Source organism: Juglans microcarpa x Juglans regia, chromosome 2S (assembly GCF_004785595.1).
Source record: "Juglans microcarpa x Juglans regia isolate MS1-56 chromosome 2S, Jm3101_v1.0, whole genome shotgun sequence".
NCBI classification, from domain to species: Eukaryota; Viridiplantae; Streptophyta; class Magnoliopsida; order Fagales; family Juglandaceae; genus Juglans; species Juglans microcarpa x Juglans regia.
Window position 1 is genome coordinate 32,985,792 of NC_054597.1, and position 17,695 is coordinate 33,003,486.

General features: G+C 38.5%; 1 pseudogene; it reads right to left on the reverse strand.

The window, feature by feature from the left end:
• Positions 1-6,483: 6,483 nt before the first annotated feature.
• On the reverse strand, positions 6,484-13,862 carry LOC121252024 (annotated as a pseudogene).
• Between the last annotated feature and the right edge of the window lie 3,833 nt (positions 13,863-17,695).

Below are 17,695 nucleotides of genomic sequence, written 5' to 3' on the forward strand. Positions count from 1 at the left end.
GTTTTAAGTAAACCGGTGAAGGTGGAGCTGCTAGAGTCAGTAAGGGCTCCATGGTTATAATGAAAGGAGATAAGACATATGATCTTTATTTCCTTCAGAACAGTACAGTGACAGATGCAGCTGTAATGTTTGTTTAAGATAATCCAGACTCAGACATTACGCGTTTATGGCACATGTGTTTGGGTCACATGAGTGAAAATGAGATGTCTATTCTGAGTAAGCAGGGTTTGCTGTGTCATCAGAAAATAGGAAAACTTGAATTTTGTGAACATTCTGTGTTTGAAAAACAATGCAAGGTTTAATTTACTACAAGGGTTCATAGAACTAAAAGTACTGTGGACTATATTCATTCTGATCATTGGGTCCATCTTCTGTTCCATCGGAAGGTGGAGCCCAGTACTTACTTTTATTCATGATTACTTACGGAAGGTTTGTGTTTTTTTTATGAAACAGAAGAGCGATGTATTTGCTAACTTAAACAGTTGAAGGTTTTGATTGAAAATCAGACAGACAAGAAGGTTAAGCCATTCCAAACCGACAATGGTGTGAAATTTTGCAGATGTGACTTTGGTGAATTCTGCGAAGATGAAGGCATAGTGAGACACTGCACAGTGAGACATACTCTACAGCAAAATGGGGTAGCTGAACGAATGAATATGACTCTCTTGGAGAGAGCTTGCAGTATACTTTCAAATGCTGGCTTGTCTAAAGATTTCTGTGTAGAAGCAGTCAATACAACTTGCTATTTGGTTAACCGCTCTCTAGCCATAGCTATTGGTTTAAAAACTCTAAATGAGGTATGGTCTGGTACTCCATCTGATTATTCGAATTTGAAAATTTTTGGTTGTTGATTGAGTTGTATTATTGCATATTTTATACATTTAAAACTAATATATTTTTAATTTTTTTATTATTTTATCATTGGTTTTAGATAAAAAAAAAATTGATTAAAAGGCATAAATCCGAGTTGTGATTTAAATTGATTAATAGCATAATTTATGCTTAATTTTATAACTTGTGATTTAATTGAGTAATATTTATTCACATGCACAACACACTTTTAATATTTTATTCTTCATTTTTCATCTAATTTTATTTTTATCTTTAATTATTTATTTATTTTTGTCTAGTTTTATTTTTTGTTTCTTTAATTAATTAATTATTTTGTTTGTCTAGTTTTATTTTATTTATTTAACTTTTTATTTTTCTGTTTTATAGCACCGTCTAAACGACATGTCATTTTTCCTAAACAGAAAAACAACCTGTCGTTTATCTCTCCAAATGAAATTTGCTTTCTTCTAAACGACATGTTGTTTTGGCCCATGTCGGTTACCTCTACTATCAAGATTCTCCTCTCATAAACGACATGTCGTTTTGTCCATAGACCAAAACGACATGTCGTTTTGGGTCATCTTCAACCTCCAGACCAACAACCCAAACAGTAGCCTCCATCCATGGACAATCATGCATACACGGCAACACCACCATCCACTGTCATCGTGTGTTACCACAACATCCTCCATGACGCACGCACAAGAGCCACCACTGCAACTCAACACCACCACGTCAGCCACCATGCACGGCCACTTAGCCTCCTGCACAGCACCACTGCAACTTGGTCCAATAGCAGCGTCCTATGCAGAACCATTGCACCTCCATGACAACATCCATTTGCTGCAACTTAGCCACAACATGGTGAAGCTCATCAGACCACGAACACGACAACCACAATGTGCCTAACCACTGCCGCAACACGTCCAACAGCCGTGCCTAACCTCCATGCACCACCACGAGCACCGCGACAACCAACCTCCTCCTTTGTTTTTCACACCAAAAGCAGAGTATGTACGCACTATAGTGAACCACAACTTAGCCACCTCAAGCCATCCACACAAGGCCCAGCCACCCTCTGCACAACCCACATGCACAACCAAGAACCACAGTGCAACCTCCTCCACAGCCACTCCTTCGAGCCGTGACCATCACCCATTGCAGCACCACCTTGCGCAACTAATGCACGTCAACTGGAGATACAACTTTTTGAATTAAGAACTAGAGTTTTTGCAAAAGAAGACTTGCAGCATCTTTAGTGGAATCCCATGGCTTAAGTCTAACAGTTGTAGATGCACGCTTTTGCAAGCCATTGGATTGTGCCCCTATTCGCAACCTAGCAAAATCACATGAGGTCTTGATTACGGTTGAAGAAGGATCAGTTGGGGGATTTGGGTCTCATGCTGCTCAGTTCATGGCCCTTGATGGCCTTCTTGATGGCAAAACAAATTGGAAACCTCTGGTCCTGCTTGATCAGTACATCGACCATGGATCGCCTGTTGACCAACTGGCTGAAGCTGGTCTAACACCATCTCATATCACTGCAACAATGTTCATACTTGGGTAGACAAAAGAATAAACAAAAAAATTGGTTTTTCATGAAGGCTAGTGACGCGGATAGAAAGAAGATGAGAGGAAGAATAAAAAAATAAAAGGCAGACAAAGTGGGTTTACACGCATGCAACCAAAATGCTTTTCGGTGGAAAGAAAATAAAAGAAATCTATTCGGTGGAGATAGCTAGCATGAATGTGGGACACCGAATGTGGGATGCCGAAAGAAACTTTGGCAGCACATGGGGCCTTTGAAGCCTATATAAGAGCCTGGAAATGGACGGAAAAAAATTCGTTAAGAATTAGGATTAAGTAGGAGAAGGAGTAGGAGTAAAAGTAGAAAGTAGAGTAGAGAGTAGTGTTTTTATTTTAATAAAGCTCAGGTGAAGCGAGGGAGTACCGTAACATAGTTGAGGGCCTAATGGACCAACTGTTGTTGCCGGGCTTCCCTCATTCACCTGTAGCATCCATTTTTAATTTTATTTATACTTTATTTCAGTTTGAAATTTATGACGTGTTATTGCAATCCTTAAGCGTTCTGGAGCACTCAACATGAAAACAAATCAAAAGAGCACTCGACAACACTTGCACGCAAAAGAAAACAATTAATAAAAGTTGTCTTGCTTTTCATGTTAATGATGGAAAACTTGAGCCAAGAGCAAAGAAGGGCATATTCATTGCATATGCCAGTGGGGTGAAAAAATTTAGGTTATGGTGTACTGATCCTAAATCACTCAGTACACAGTGATGCACAACGATGACTGAGGAGATTGAGCCTTTTCACAAAAACCAAACATGAGATTTGGTTAAGTTGTCGAAGAAGATGAAGATTGTTGGCTGCAAATAGGACTTCAAAAGAAAAGAAGGAATCTAGGGTGATACAGATGCAAGATACAAGGCACGCTTGGTTGTTAAGGGCTACAGTCAGAGAGAAGGCATCGACTTTAATGAAGTTTTCTCTCCAGTTGTAAAACATAGTTCAATCAGAGTGTTACTTGCTATAGTAGCATTGTATAACTTAGAGCTACAACAACTTGATGTTAAAACAACATTCCTACATGGTGAGCTTGATGAAACCATTTACATGCATCAGCCAGATGGGTTCATTGTTGAAGGTAAGGAAGATCAAGTGTGCAGATTGAAGAAATCATTATATGATTTGAAGCAGTTTCCAAGGTAATGGTCTAAACGTTTTGATTCCTTTATGAATGATCATGGTTATTTGAGGAGTAACTATGATAGTTGTGTTTATCATAGGCAGTTATTTGATGGTTCTTTCATTCATTTGCTGCTTTATGTTGATGATATACTTATTGCTGCTAAATGCATATATGATATTAATTTATTGAAAACTCAACTAAAAAATGAGTTTGAAATGAAAATTTTAGATGCTGTAAAGAAGACTTTGGGGATGGAGAACCACAGGGATAGAAAAGCTAGAAAATTGAACTTGTCCTAGGGAAAGTACATTTAAAAAGTTCTTGAAAGATTTGGAATGTCAGGTAAGACTCATTGGCAAATTGTGAAATGGATACTTAGGTACATGGTTGATCCAGGTAAGATCCATTGGCAAGTTGTGAAATTGATACTCAGGTATTTGAAAGGGACTTTGGATTTTGGCTTAGTATTTGATAGAGATGTTGATTTTAGTTCCAAAGTTGTTGGTTATGTTGATTTTGATTATGTTGAGGACTTAAATAAAAGAAGAGCATTGATAGGGTATATTTTCACTTTGTGTGGGTCTGCTATTAGTTGGAACACTACAATCCAATATTGCTTTATCAACTACGGAGGCAGAGTACATGGTAGCAGCTGAGATTGTTAAGGAGACCATTTGGTTGAAGGGTCTAATAAGTGGTTTGGGACTACAACAGGATAGGATTTCAGTATTCTGTGACAATCAGAGTGCAATTACATTTGACCAAAAATCAAATGTATCATGAGAGAATGAAGCAAATTGATGTTAGGTATCACTTTCTCAGAGAGATTGTTACAGAGAGTTTTGTAGAAATTTAAAAGATTGCTACTACTGAGAATGCAACAGATATGATGACAAAGCCAGTTGCAGTGTACAAGTTCAAACTCTGTTTGGACTTGATTAGTGTTCGGGGTCTGTGGATTTTGTGTTAGGCTTGGTAGAATTCAAGCCAAGGTGGAGATTTGTTGAAAGGTGGCTTAAATCCTGTTGAAAAAGTGTCTCTTCAGTCTGGTCACTCAAGCGATGTCTCTGTTACTCGAGTGAAGCCCCAACCCGAGAGTTCGTTCGACTCCCGCTCGACAGGCATCTTGAGTGGGCCATAACCCGAGAGTTCGCTCGACATCCACTCGAGCAGGATGCCAAACCCTAACGCTTGCTCGAGCGAAATCAAGGGTCAGCGCTGTTTCAGTATAAATAGAAAATGACATTTTATTTCAAAACTCCTGTACTCCATCTTTTTTGGTAGTGAAATTATTGAGACCGACCCCACCAGTGGATGTAGGCTAACATTGATTCAAATCACTTAAATCTTGGTGTTCTATGTGCGATTGTCGTTAATTTTCTTTTGTTTATTTCCACTGCGATACTTCTAATTAGCCTTTAATAATCGGTTTATCCCAACAGAGGTACATGAGAAAGCTTGAAAACTCGAAGAAGGGCTTTGTTACATAGAGATCCTATGCAATTTATCATTAGTAACTATCATAATTGAACCGGGGGAGACCTTACAAGTTTTTGGCGTTCCTATCCCATATTATATGTACAACTTCGATCCTTGACTAGCAAGGGTGCCCATCCAAAGCATCATTGGGCTAGCTCTAAGACTCAATAGCTCACTTCCTGGCCCGAATATTATTTTGAGCTGCCTACAATTTCAAAACTCTCTCTCTCTCTCTCTCCCTCTCTTTCTTTAGATGGGTGCATATATATATATATATATATATAAATGTCAAAATAAGGATCAATTATGAAGATATACCATAATGGAGACAAGCAATGAGAGAGTATAGAGATTAGAGAGGATCCTTTTCGTAATTTATCTAATGAAGATCAGAAAACAAATAATATTAAATTGCCTTTTGTTGGAATATTACTTGACATTGGATCCCGTCAGAATAACTCACCTTACCAATCGAGCAACTCCTCCCAAGGATGCATGAGTACTACGGGCCGAGCAAGTACGTACCTTGCGGCTTGTCCCGCGCCCGCGCATCGGGTAAGGAGTGGGGAGCAAGTGCATGCCTCGCCTCCCTCTGGTATATTATATGTTTTGTTTTGCATTTAAGGGTCAACATTAACGTTCGTCGTGTCTTAAATTATTGTTGCATGTGCTAAATTAATCCAGTCTTTGAGTGTTATCATTTCATTTTCGTTTTCATTAATTTTTTTTTAATTATTATAACTTTTGTTACATCGAGTCATTGGAAGTCATGTTAAGATCAAGCTGCTAGCTGTTGATCACTTTGTTAATTGGCCGTAGTGTTGCCACACACACACGCGTATATATATATATACACATAATTAATTGCTATATAGCTAGAATATGTTTGAGTGGTGCTGCATGCCATGGTTCAAAATTTGGGACTTTCGCGCGGCACATATTAATTAAACATGATGTCTCAAAATGAAGTGCTAGCCATAATGCAAACACTATAAATAATGATATTTCTATACATGATATTTCTGAATGACTCCAAAATATTCTCACTTCTTAAAGCTAGCATGCATGTAATTGTCTTAACTGACCTTTCAATCATTTTTTAAGAATATTTATCAGTTTCTTTTAAAATTAAGAAAAGCATCCGCTCTTGATCTTTTAAGAGTTCACAGTAGTATATAAACAAAGTCATATATATATATATATATATATATATATATATATTACACAAATATATACCTATATAGCAACATATATAGCTTCATTGGCCTGATGATGCCATCATTTCCCTCTAATATTCTTGATTAGCAGAGATTGCACTATTCAATTCTATTTATAAAAGAAAAACAAATTTGTGAATTTGTGATCACAAATTCACAAGGAAAACTTTTATATATATATATAAATTGTCTCCTAGTGCAAATTAACGATAGTAGTACTAATGCACAGAGCTTAAAAATTGCTCCATGATCAGTAGTACTAATGCACAGAGCTTAAAAATTGCAGCACTGCCTCAGAATTGGCATATCTAGACAAGAAGTTTCTTTGAAATTCTTTAAATCTCATGGATCTGAACAATGGGGGATTGCATGCATTTGTCAGAGCCTTTTCAGGTTCAATAACGATATCATTACAAGGATAAATGAAGAAGGCAACGGATGTTCGAGCAAGACTTGAATTTGTGACTGCTCGATGTTCTGCACCTTTAAGCTTCCCATTGCTTATAATCTACAGCTCAGAGTGAACATTTCATGCAAATTAATTAAAGCCTTTTACCAAGAAAATTATAACAAGCTAATTAATACGAGGCTAGGTTATTATATTAAGCAGTACTACTATATATAAGACAGTTGCAACACTATACTAAACATATATCCGCGCGAAATTATAAAAAAATGAAAAAAACAAATAAATAAATAAATTATAATAACATATAAATGATCAGGAGATCAAGACATACCTGTAAAACAAGGCCTACGTTAAATACAAAGGCATGAGGAAGAGGTTCAACAGCAATCCATTGACCATCTTTGAAGACTTGAAGCCCATTTTCTTCTTGGAGCAATATGGTAATGAGGCTAGGGTCTATGTGGTGATTAATCCTAAGGTCAAACTTGGGTCTGGACATGGAGGATAATGATTCACCAACAGTACAGGATTCCCACTAAGTCCAGCACTGCTGAAATAACTAGCACCGAGTCCTAATCCTTCTGAAAGCAGCTCCAAAACTTTCTCCCCCAGCTTTCTCAATTCTACTGCATACTTCCCGACAACATCCCTGTGTATTAATTGCCAATAGCAAAATGATCAGTTTAATTAGGTATAACTGTCAAAAAAACAAAGTCATTAATTTCACGCAGACTTTTAATTAATTAATTATATTGTATGATCAATTAAAAAAAATTAATGATACTGCTTCTTTTATATATAACCTGTATCTTGTTGGCTTTGCAGGCCAAAATTTCATGTGTTCCTCCAAAGGATCATGACAAGGGTGTGTAAGTACATCCCTCCACACGTGAACATCCTCAGTCATGTAATTTTTACTGCTTCTATAGAAACTGCAGTTTCTACTGGGGTCCTTGGAGCCTTCACTTGTCTTGTCTTTCTCAGGCATGGCATGGAATTCTTTGAAAACAGCCATTGCTTCATCCATTAATACTTTGGGAACTCCGTGATTGATGGCCTGATTAACACATTTTTGGACAGGATAAAGATCGATCATATCGAAACATGCACATATAAAAATGACTACTATTCATACTTCGATCAATATTATATCTTTCTTTTCTTTTCTTTTTTCAATTTCATCAGTTCATTGAGGAAGACTAGGTTCATATATCCTCGAATCAATTGTAGAGTTCTGTAACTCTTGAGATACATGATCCAAGGAGTTAAAAAATGCTAAAAGATGAGTTCCTTTTCAAAGAACTTTTAGAGACTTTATGTCTGAGAAGCTAGCTAACAGAAGATAAAAGTAAAAAATAAAGGAATAAAGGGAGAGAAAACACCGGGTGTTGGGGAAATCAACACAGCGGAAGGGATAAAAGCGGTAATAAAAGAGTACACTCATGCACTCAGTGACACCAAGAATTTAACGTGGTTCGGCAACTGCCTACATCTACAGAAAAGATCTTCACTATTAAATAGTGGTACACAAGAAAATATTATAGAGGAGGAGGATCACACTCCACTCAATTCAACTCTCTTCTTTTCTCTCAGAGCTTTCCGGACTCTCTCTCTTTTCTCTTCTCCTTGGGTGTGATTGAGGCTCTCGCTAGGAGCCTCAATTTATAGGCGAACGTATCAGTATGAATGCATTCAATTGCATTCAATACATAACTGCATTTGCAGTTACTTGTTGAGGGTTGATGGTTGAGCGCTGAGCAGTCATTGTTGACTACTCAGGCCATGGATTCAACAATTCTCCCCCTCCATGCCCATTTACCTAGATGCTCTCCATCCCAGCTATGTCTCTGCATAGCTCAAGCTTCTCACTTGTAACCACTTTCGTCAGCATGTCTGCTGGATTCTCTTTTGTATGGATCTTCACAAGCTTCAACAGCTGTTGTTCCATCGCTTCGCGTATCCAATGATAGCGAATGTCAATATGCTTGGTGCGGGAATGGTACATTGAATTCTTGCTCAGATCTAGAACAATTTGACTATCACAATGTACTTTGTAGTCTTCTTGACTAACCCCTAGTTCTTGGAGAAAACGTTTCATCCACAACATCTATTTCCCAGCTTCCGCTGCGGCAATGTATTCTGCCTCTATTGTAGATAAAGCAACACACTTCTGCAATTTGGACTGCCAAGAGACAGCTCCTCCTGCAAAAGTGAAGAGAAATCCCGAAGTAGATTTCCTGCTATCCAGATCTCCTGTCATATCTGAATCTGTATAGCCTTCCAAAACCGGTTTAGCTCTCCCAAAACACAAGCACATCTTCGATGTACCTTTTACGTACTTGAGAATCCACTTGACTGCTTCCCAATGATCCTTTCTTGGATTTGAAAGGAATCTGCTCACCATGCCTACAGCATGAGCAATATCTGGTCTGGTACAAATTATTGTATACATTAGGCTTCCTACTGTTATAGAGTAGGGGACTGCTTCCATTTCTTCAATCTCTTTCTTTGAAGAAGGACACGAGCTCTTGTTCAACTTGAAGTGGTTAGCAAGTAAAGTATTGACTGGCTTAGCATCTCCCATGTTGAAACGCCTGATGACCCGTTCAACATATTTTTATTGTGATAGCCACACCCTTTTGACTTTCCTATCACGAACAATCTTCATGCCCAAAAGTTGCTGTGTTGGGCCTAAGTCCTTCATGTCAAAGGACTTAGATAGTTCATTCTTTAGTTTGTTAATCTTGGACCTATCCTCACCAATGATTAACATATCATCAACACAAAGAAGGAATATGACAAACTTGTCATCCTGGAACCTTCGAACATAGACACACTGATCTGCAACAAGTCTCTTGTAACCATGACTCATCATGAATGAGTCGAACTTCTTGTACCATTGCCTCGGCGCTTGCTTGAGGCCATAGAGACTCTTCTTTAGCTTGTAGACTAAGTGATCTTTCTCTGGAGCTTTAAACCCTTCTGGTTGTTCCATATAGATTTCCTCCTCCAAATCTCCATGGATAAAGGCTGTCTTCACATCCATTTGTTCGAGTTCTAAATTCAAGCTGGCTACCAATTCGAGTATGACTCAGATTGACATCATTTTCACCACCAGAAAAAATATCTAGTCAAAGTCGATTCTCTTCTTCTGCTGGAATCCTTTGACAACCAATCTGGCCTTGTACTTTATCAGCTTTCCTTGACCATCTTTCTTCAGCTTGAATACCCATTTGCTCTTTAGGGCTTTCTTTCTTTCAAAAAGTTTCACCAACTCATAGGTCTGATTTTTCTGCAAAAAACTCATCTTTTCTTGCATTGCCTGCACCCATAGGCTTCTATCAGCATGAGTTTAAACTTCCTGGAAGCTCTCTGGCTCCCCCTCATCAGTAAGCAGAATATAGTCTGATTCTGGATATTTCATCGACGAAATCAGTAGGCGGCCTCTTGCCGATCTTCTTAGTTGAGCTTCATCAACCAAAGGAGGTTCATCACCATCTAACCCTTGTGGTGGTATATCAGCTACTGGTGGAGAGGGTTCTTGCTCCCCCTGCTCGACACCTTGAGCTTCTTCTTCTGTTTTTAGATCTCGATCCTGCATATCCTCATTATCTGTGGCGAACTGTAATGGTACAAGATGTGTATATGAACTAAGCTCTATTGACATCGAGGAAGCTTCAGTTCCTATATGCTGGTTTTCATGGAACACAACGTCCCTACTTCTGACAATTCTCTTTGTCACTGGATCCCATAGCTTGTATCCGAATTCTTCATCTCCATATCCAACAAAGATACATAGAGTTGTCTTAACATCGAGCTTCTGTCTCAGCTCATTGGATACGTGTGCAAAGGCTTTGCACCCAAACACTCTCAGGTGAGAGTAAGAGACATCTTTTCCAGACTAAACATTTTCAGGGACTTCAAATTCCAGTGGTGCAGAAGGTGATCTGTTGATCAGGTAACAGGCAGCAAGAACAGCTTCACCCTAGAATGGCTTTGGTAACTTGGCCATACTGAGCATGCATCTTGTTCTTTCAATGATGGTCCGATTCATTCTTTCGGTTACACCATTGTGCTGAGGGGTATATGGGACCGTCTTCTCATGTCGAATACCGCGATCAGCGCAGTATGCAGCGAACCTTTTGGAAACATATTCTCCTCCATTGTCCGTTCGCAGGCACTTCAACTTCTTTCCCTTCTCTCTTTCCACTAGGGTGTGGAAATTCTTGAAGTGCTCGAAAACCTGATCCTTTGACTTCAAAACATATATCCAGACCTTTCGTGAAGCATCATCAATGAATGTCACGAAATATCTGTTACCTCCCAATGACTCGTCTTCCATGGGACCACATACATCAGAGTGTACTAGACTCAACAACTCTGATATTCTCTTCGTAGAGGAATTGAACGAGACTTTGCGTTGTTTGCCAAACAAACAGTACTCACAAGGGTTTAACGCTATTCCTTTGGCAACCTTGATGAGTTCTTTCTTCGCAAGCGTATCCAACCCTTTCTCACCCATGTGTCCGAGTCTCTTATGCCACAAATTCGGTGAAGCCTTGTCTTCCGCTGCATTGAGGCTATCAAAACCAATCTTCATATGGGTTTTGTACAACGTACCGCAAATATGTCCTCGGGCAACAACCATGGCATCTTGTGACAGCTTCCAAGTGCCATTGCTGAAGTAGCTGTCATAGCCCTATCGATCAAGGACTGTTCCCGAAATCATGTTGAGCTTAAGGTCAGGAATGTGTCGAACATCTTTCAACACCATGGTACAACCAACGTTAGTTTTTATCTACACTTCGCCAACTCCCACGATCTTCGAAGAACTGGTGTTTCCCATCCTTACCGTACCAAAGTCTCATACTTTGTACGTAGTGAAAAATTCACTATGGGAAGTGGCATGGTATGATGCTGCTGTGTCTACCACCCACTCAACATCATGGCTTGCAACGTGCAGACACGTCTCATCACTGGTGGATAGTATTGCCACATCTCCCGAAAGAGTGACAAGGGTTTCACCATATTTTTTCTTCAGCTTACTGTTTTGACCTTTCTCCCTTAAAAACTTGCGACAGTTTTTCCTTATGTGGCCTTCTTTTGCCACAATGGTAACATTTTATGTTATCCGTCTGCTGGTTCCTGCTACTGCTAGACCTTCCACGTGGTTGAGACTTTCCTCTACTTCTGCCTCCACTTCTCCCTCTACCATCACCTCGAGGCCTTTCTCTACTCTCGGTGACAAGGACATGAGTTTGATTCATGCTTGTCTCTTTTCGTCTGGCCTCCTCATTAAACAGGGCATCCTTAACCATCGTCATGGTAAATTTTCCATATGCAGTAGAGTTACTGAGGGAGACCACCAGTGTCTCCCAACTATCTGGTAACGAACTGAGAAGTAGTAGGGCTTGTTCTTCATCGCCAAGATTCACGTTGACGGATCCGAGCTGTTAATAAGGTTTTGAAACTCGTTAGTGTGCTTGGCAACAGAGGTGTCGCTCTTCAACTTCAAGTTAACAAGCCGTCTCATCAAGAGGGCCTTGTTTCGAGCAGTTTTAGCTTGATACATATCCTCCAACTTTTTCCAGATGCTATATGCATATGTCTCCTGGGCCAAGTGGTGAAAAACACTATGGTCAATCCATTGTCTGATCTGACTGATAGTCTTTTTGTGCATATTTCTCCACACTTGATTCGTAAATTCATCTGGCTTATTCCTTTCATCTTCCAAAGGGTTAGACAGATCTTTACAGTTCAATAGATCCTCCATCCGAGGCCTCCAAAGACTGTAGTTTGAGGCAGTCAGCTTTATCATGGTGCCTGATGCTGAATCCTCCATGGATTTAGACTGATTCTAAATACGTCTAAATACAAAATGCAAGTACAAGATCTTCGAGATGGAATATTGTAAAACAGACAGCACCCTTGTGTCCGGAATGCTTGATTTTGTTGAAAACGAGTCTTGTTTCGTCAAAATCGGACTCAGATAGCATAAGGAATGAGCAAAAGGACCAAAACAGGAACACTGTCGTGCGTGCAGCACATGGCGCGACTAACAGCGCATAGGCGCGTGTTCTTCACGCGCCAGAAACTTGCTGGAGCGCGTGGAACGCGAAGGTGCGTGAATCTCACGCGCCTTCTAGATTCAATTGCACGTGGACTTCACGCGCAAGACTCTCTCTAAAACGCATGCGGCGCGTGCCAAGAGTGGGTATTAGGCGCTTGGGCCTCTCCTGGGCGCGTTTGGCACGTGTCGAGAGTGGGCTCACTCTCCGATCTTCAGACGGCGCGTGGGGGAGCGTGTTGCGTCTGTCCGGACTCTAGTTTTCACCGCTTCTTTTGTCTCGATGAGACGAACATAGAGATATGCTCAAATTTGAAAACTGAGCTACACATTAAAAATGAGTTTTCTGTAAAAACTCTTCCCAACAATCGCTCTGATACCACTTGTTAGGAAAATCAACACAGCAGAAGGGATAAAAACGGTAATAAAAGAGTATACTCATGCACTCAGTGACACAAAGAATTTAACGCGGTTCGACAACTGCCTACATCTACAGAAAAGAGCTTCACTATTAAATAGTGTTACACAAGAAAATATTACAGAGGAGGAGGATCACACTCCACTCAACTCAACTCTCTTCTTTTCTCTCAGAGCTTTTCGGGCTCTCTCTCTTTTCTCTTCTCCTTGGGTGTGATTGAGGCTCTCGCTGGAAGCCTCAATTTATAGGCGAACGTATCAGTATGAATGCATTCAATACGTAACTACATTTACAGTTACTTGTTGGGGGTTGATGGTTGAGTGCTGAGCAGTCATTGTTGACTGCTCAGGGCATGGATTCAACAACGGGTTCAGTTTGCACCTGGAAAAATCCAAAGTCCTTGGTAGCTTTCATAATATTCAGAATGATTTGTGTTTCATCATGACCCTTAAGATCAACAACTGGAATTGTTTTGCAAGAACTAAGAACGAGCTTCCCGGGTCGTTCTTCTGGTCGGCGTACATAAGAGTCAGGTACGAACTGAACGTTAGGCCAGCTTGAGACATGTTCCTGATCCATGGTTTGTCAATCTTGGTCCCTTGGAATAGCAGAAGAGAGTTGCTTTATTGGTACTGTGAAGCGAGGATCGAAGGTTTATAAATGGTTGAACATGGCTACTCATTTATAAAACGATTGCAAGCTTTAGTTTTCATGAAGCCATCTGCATTTAAATATAGAGTAATGTTAGAGAGAAGCCATTGTAGTAGTGCACACTTTACACTCACTGCATGGCTGTTTCTAATTGATTGTTCCCAACACTCACTTGGGGAGATGTGTGGTCTAGATGATGCCACATCATGTATACAAAATGAATATTCCTAATAGTGACTTCTATCTATATTTATTCTTAAATATATAGACAGTGGCAACACTACTATGGAAGACGAAGTCCTAATTTTCATGAAGAAATTAGGCTTTAGTTTTCTGGGTAGAATAGATCATGACTATACTCTCGAAACAGAAGACATGCTAAAAAACTCTTGTTGTCATTTCAGGAACGTCAAAAGGATTTACCAAAAGTCTGTATTATTCTACGTACGTACGTATATATAAGAAGATACTATATCTTGAATTGATTGAAGAAGAATACCGACAATCACCGGCAAACGACATACATGAACAGTAATAGAAAAAATACCTCACTAGAAGAGATCTCGTGACAAAAAAACTTCCTCCCGGCCCCGTGCTTGCGCCTAAGAGCTGAAAATGTTGGCCCTGATTACATTTCACTGTAAACGGCCATGCGCAACCAGACACTTAAACATGCATATAATGATACTTGCAAAAAATAAGGAAACATAAAAACTAAAATTATTGAACACATAATAAATCAAATGTTTAGAACTCATTATATTGAAATTATAATAGGACATGCATTACTCCACTTGTTATAAGACTAGTTAGACATGTACATTGTAATAATAATAATAATAATAATAATACTAATAATAATAATAATAATAATAATAATAACAACAACAACAACAACAACAACAATAATAATAATAATAATAATAATAATTTTCTTATAAATGAAACAAATAAAATAATATTATTTTTAATTTTTTCAGAAAACTACATGGATATAATGATGAATATGATAAATTAAAGACTAATATTTATAAACTAATACATAATTTGGATCCTAAAAATAATAATTGCATTTTGTAAAATGAAAATATTATTAGTCCAATGACTATGATTTATTTTAATAAATTACTATAAAAATAATATGAACATAGTTTTTATTTTTAAATAATATTATATACAAAAAATACTATTATTTTTAAATCTAAGAAGAAATATAAACCAAAATTTGCACAAAAGTTGTTAATTTGTTCCACAAAAGTTCAATAAACCAAAATCTTCAATTTATATTATTTTTAAATTATTAATATTTAAATATTATTATTATATTCTAATTAAATATTAGAGTGATAGAAAATTTACTATGAAAAATAACATGAAGATAATTGTTATCTTTTTCAAATAATGTTATATTCAAAACATAGTATTATTTTTAAATCTATGAAGAAATATAAAAATACTAATTGGATTTTGCTTGGTCTGTAAATATATATGGGCGTGCTCGTACGTCCTAGATGCATGTAATGAAAAGGTGTTGGGAAATTACCACCATAGATTCTTTCAAATGATGCTACATACAAGTAACAAGCAATAAAAAAATATACAATCATGTAATCACATACAAAATAGACGATTTACGTAGTTCGGTAATGTGCGGCTTACAACCACAGAGGTGCAGATGATTTTATTAAGAGAAAGTAGGAACATTATACAATGTCTCTCCCTCACACACACACACACACACACTCTCTCTCTCTCACTCACACACACACACACACAAAGGGCTATTATCTCTGTTTTTGCTTTTCAACACACCTAAAAAATGTTTCTCAAACATATATAATACATATATATAGGATGGTGGCGGAAACTCCAGGAAAATAGATTTTGGGTTATTTGCTCAAGCGGAGTGTCAAGCGCCACTTGAGCAAACTCTCTGTCCAATGTTTGCTTGAACGGCCTGTTGAGCGAGCGAGTCTTTAAGCTAGAAGACCAACTGAAGTCGTGCATGACTTTAGTTCATCACATGTAGTTCCCTCTTTCAACTCATTTGTAGGGCAACTTACAACTCTTGCTGCACTAGGAATATCTGGTCTTGTACAGGTCTTGGCACACATCAAAGAACAAATAGTTGAGGCCTCCTTTTCTGACTTCGGCGATTAATCACACCTCCTGCTACCTGCATCATGTCCAGTCTTCAGCAGACATGCCCACCTTTGGTGTAGTGCCTTCTTCCTCCCTATAAGTCCAATTAGCTTTTTCGCAGCTAACTCCCACTTGCTCAATCTCCCATCTCACAAGGTTTTACTAGTACTGTATTTTCGTGGTTCACAACCTTCACTCAAAAGACTATAGTTCAAGGTAGGTGAGCACCACTGTGGAGGTTTGGTTGTCCTGGCAGCCCTGCAGGCAACAACTGTAAGTGTAGATGACCTTAGATCACTAGACGCTCTATACTTGTCTCTCACACTTTTACTCCGCACCATGGTCTTAGGAACCTTCCTTCCACAGGCTTACAGATTCATGAGGAACTACAAAATTGATTCCTTTTGCTTTCTCATCCTTACATTTAGAAGTGTTTTCCCCTTTCGATTCATGTGATCAAGCCTACTTTGTTGAAACTCTATATTTTCCTGCACATCACTGGTTTCGGATGTCAAATATGAAGTATCTATTCTCTAGCCATGAGCCAAGACCATTGCACTTTTTGTGACCTTTTATGTACCTCCCAAAAAGACTATTGAATGATCGCTATCTTCAAATTATCCCACAGAAATTGGGTTTTTCTTCAATTCGGGAGTGTGTTTGACTTTCTGTAAGGTCCACACACTTATGTTTAGGATTATGATGCACACATCTCCCACTCTCACTACATCAAGTGCTTTTCCATCAGTCATGTGCACTTTACCAAAATTACCAGCGACATAGTTTTGCATCATCTCTCAGTGTGAAGTGGTATGAAACAAGACCTTTAAATCCAACACCCAATCGTCAACTGGACTGTGAACTGTAAGAAATAGAGCATCCTGTATCCTTCAGTCACCACGTTCACAGCATCATTCTTAGTTTTCTTCTATTTTCGGTAATCTTTTTTGATGTGACCCGTCTTTCCACAATTCCATCAAGTCATTTGTTGCCTAGACCTTGACTTGCTCTTACTCCAATTCTTGAACCTTGATCCATCATATCCCTTGCCTGAGTGTTAATGTTCAGGGCAGAACTCAAACTCAAGATTTTGCCAGAATATCTTTTACGCACCTTCTCAGCAATGATCAGATCTCGGATATCGTAGTACTTCAACTTCATCTTACTAGCATAATTACTCACATCCATTCTCATGGTCTCCCAACTATTCCACAATAACGCTAATAAGATCAATGCTCGAATTTCATCATCAAACTCAATCTCGACCAACGACAATTGATTTGTGATAGTATTGAAATCATTCAAATGTTGGGCAACCGACGTACCTTCTAGCATCTTGAGGTTGAACAACTTCTTCATTAGATGTATATTTTTTATTTATCGACGTCTTTTCACGCATATCTGAAAAAGCTATTATGAGATCCGCTGTGATATTCTCTTTAATAATATTGTGTACAACTAATCTCGACAGGATTGACTGAATAATCCTAGGACCTATCAACTTATTATTCCCATGACTACGTTTCTAAGCGCGCATTTGCATACGCAAACTAATGAGTCAAATCATTATAAATAAATCTACTAATTAGAAAAAAAAAGTCTTATAAATTCCCACAATTTTATGATGGATCTTTAGTTAGCAAAAGGTAGAAATTAAATTACATAAATTATCATAAGCATAGACCTGGCTAGCAGCTAGGAATTTATAGGTAGGAACACAACTGTTGTGGGTTAAGAAGATCAGATCGACGCGGGAAATATCAACACCAT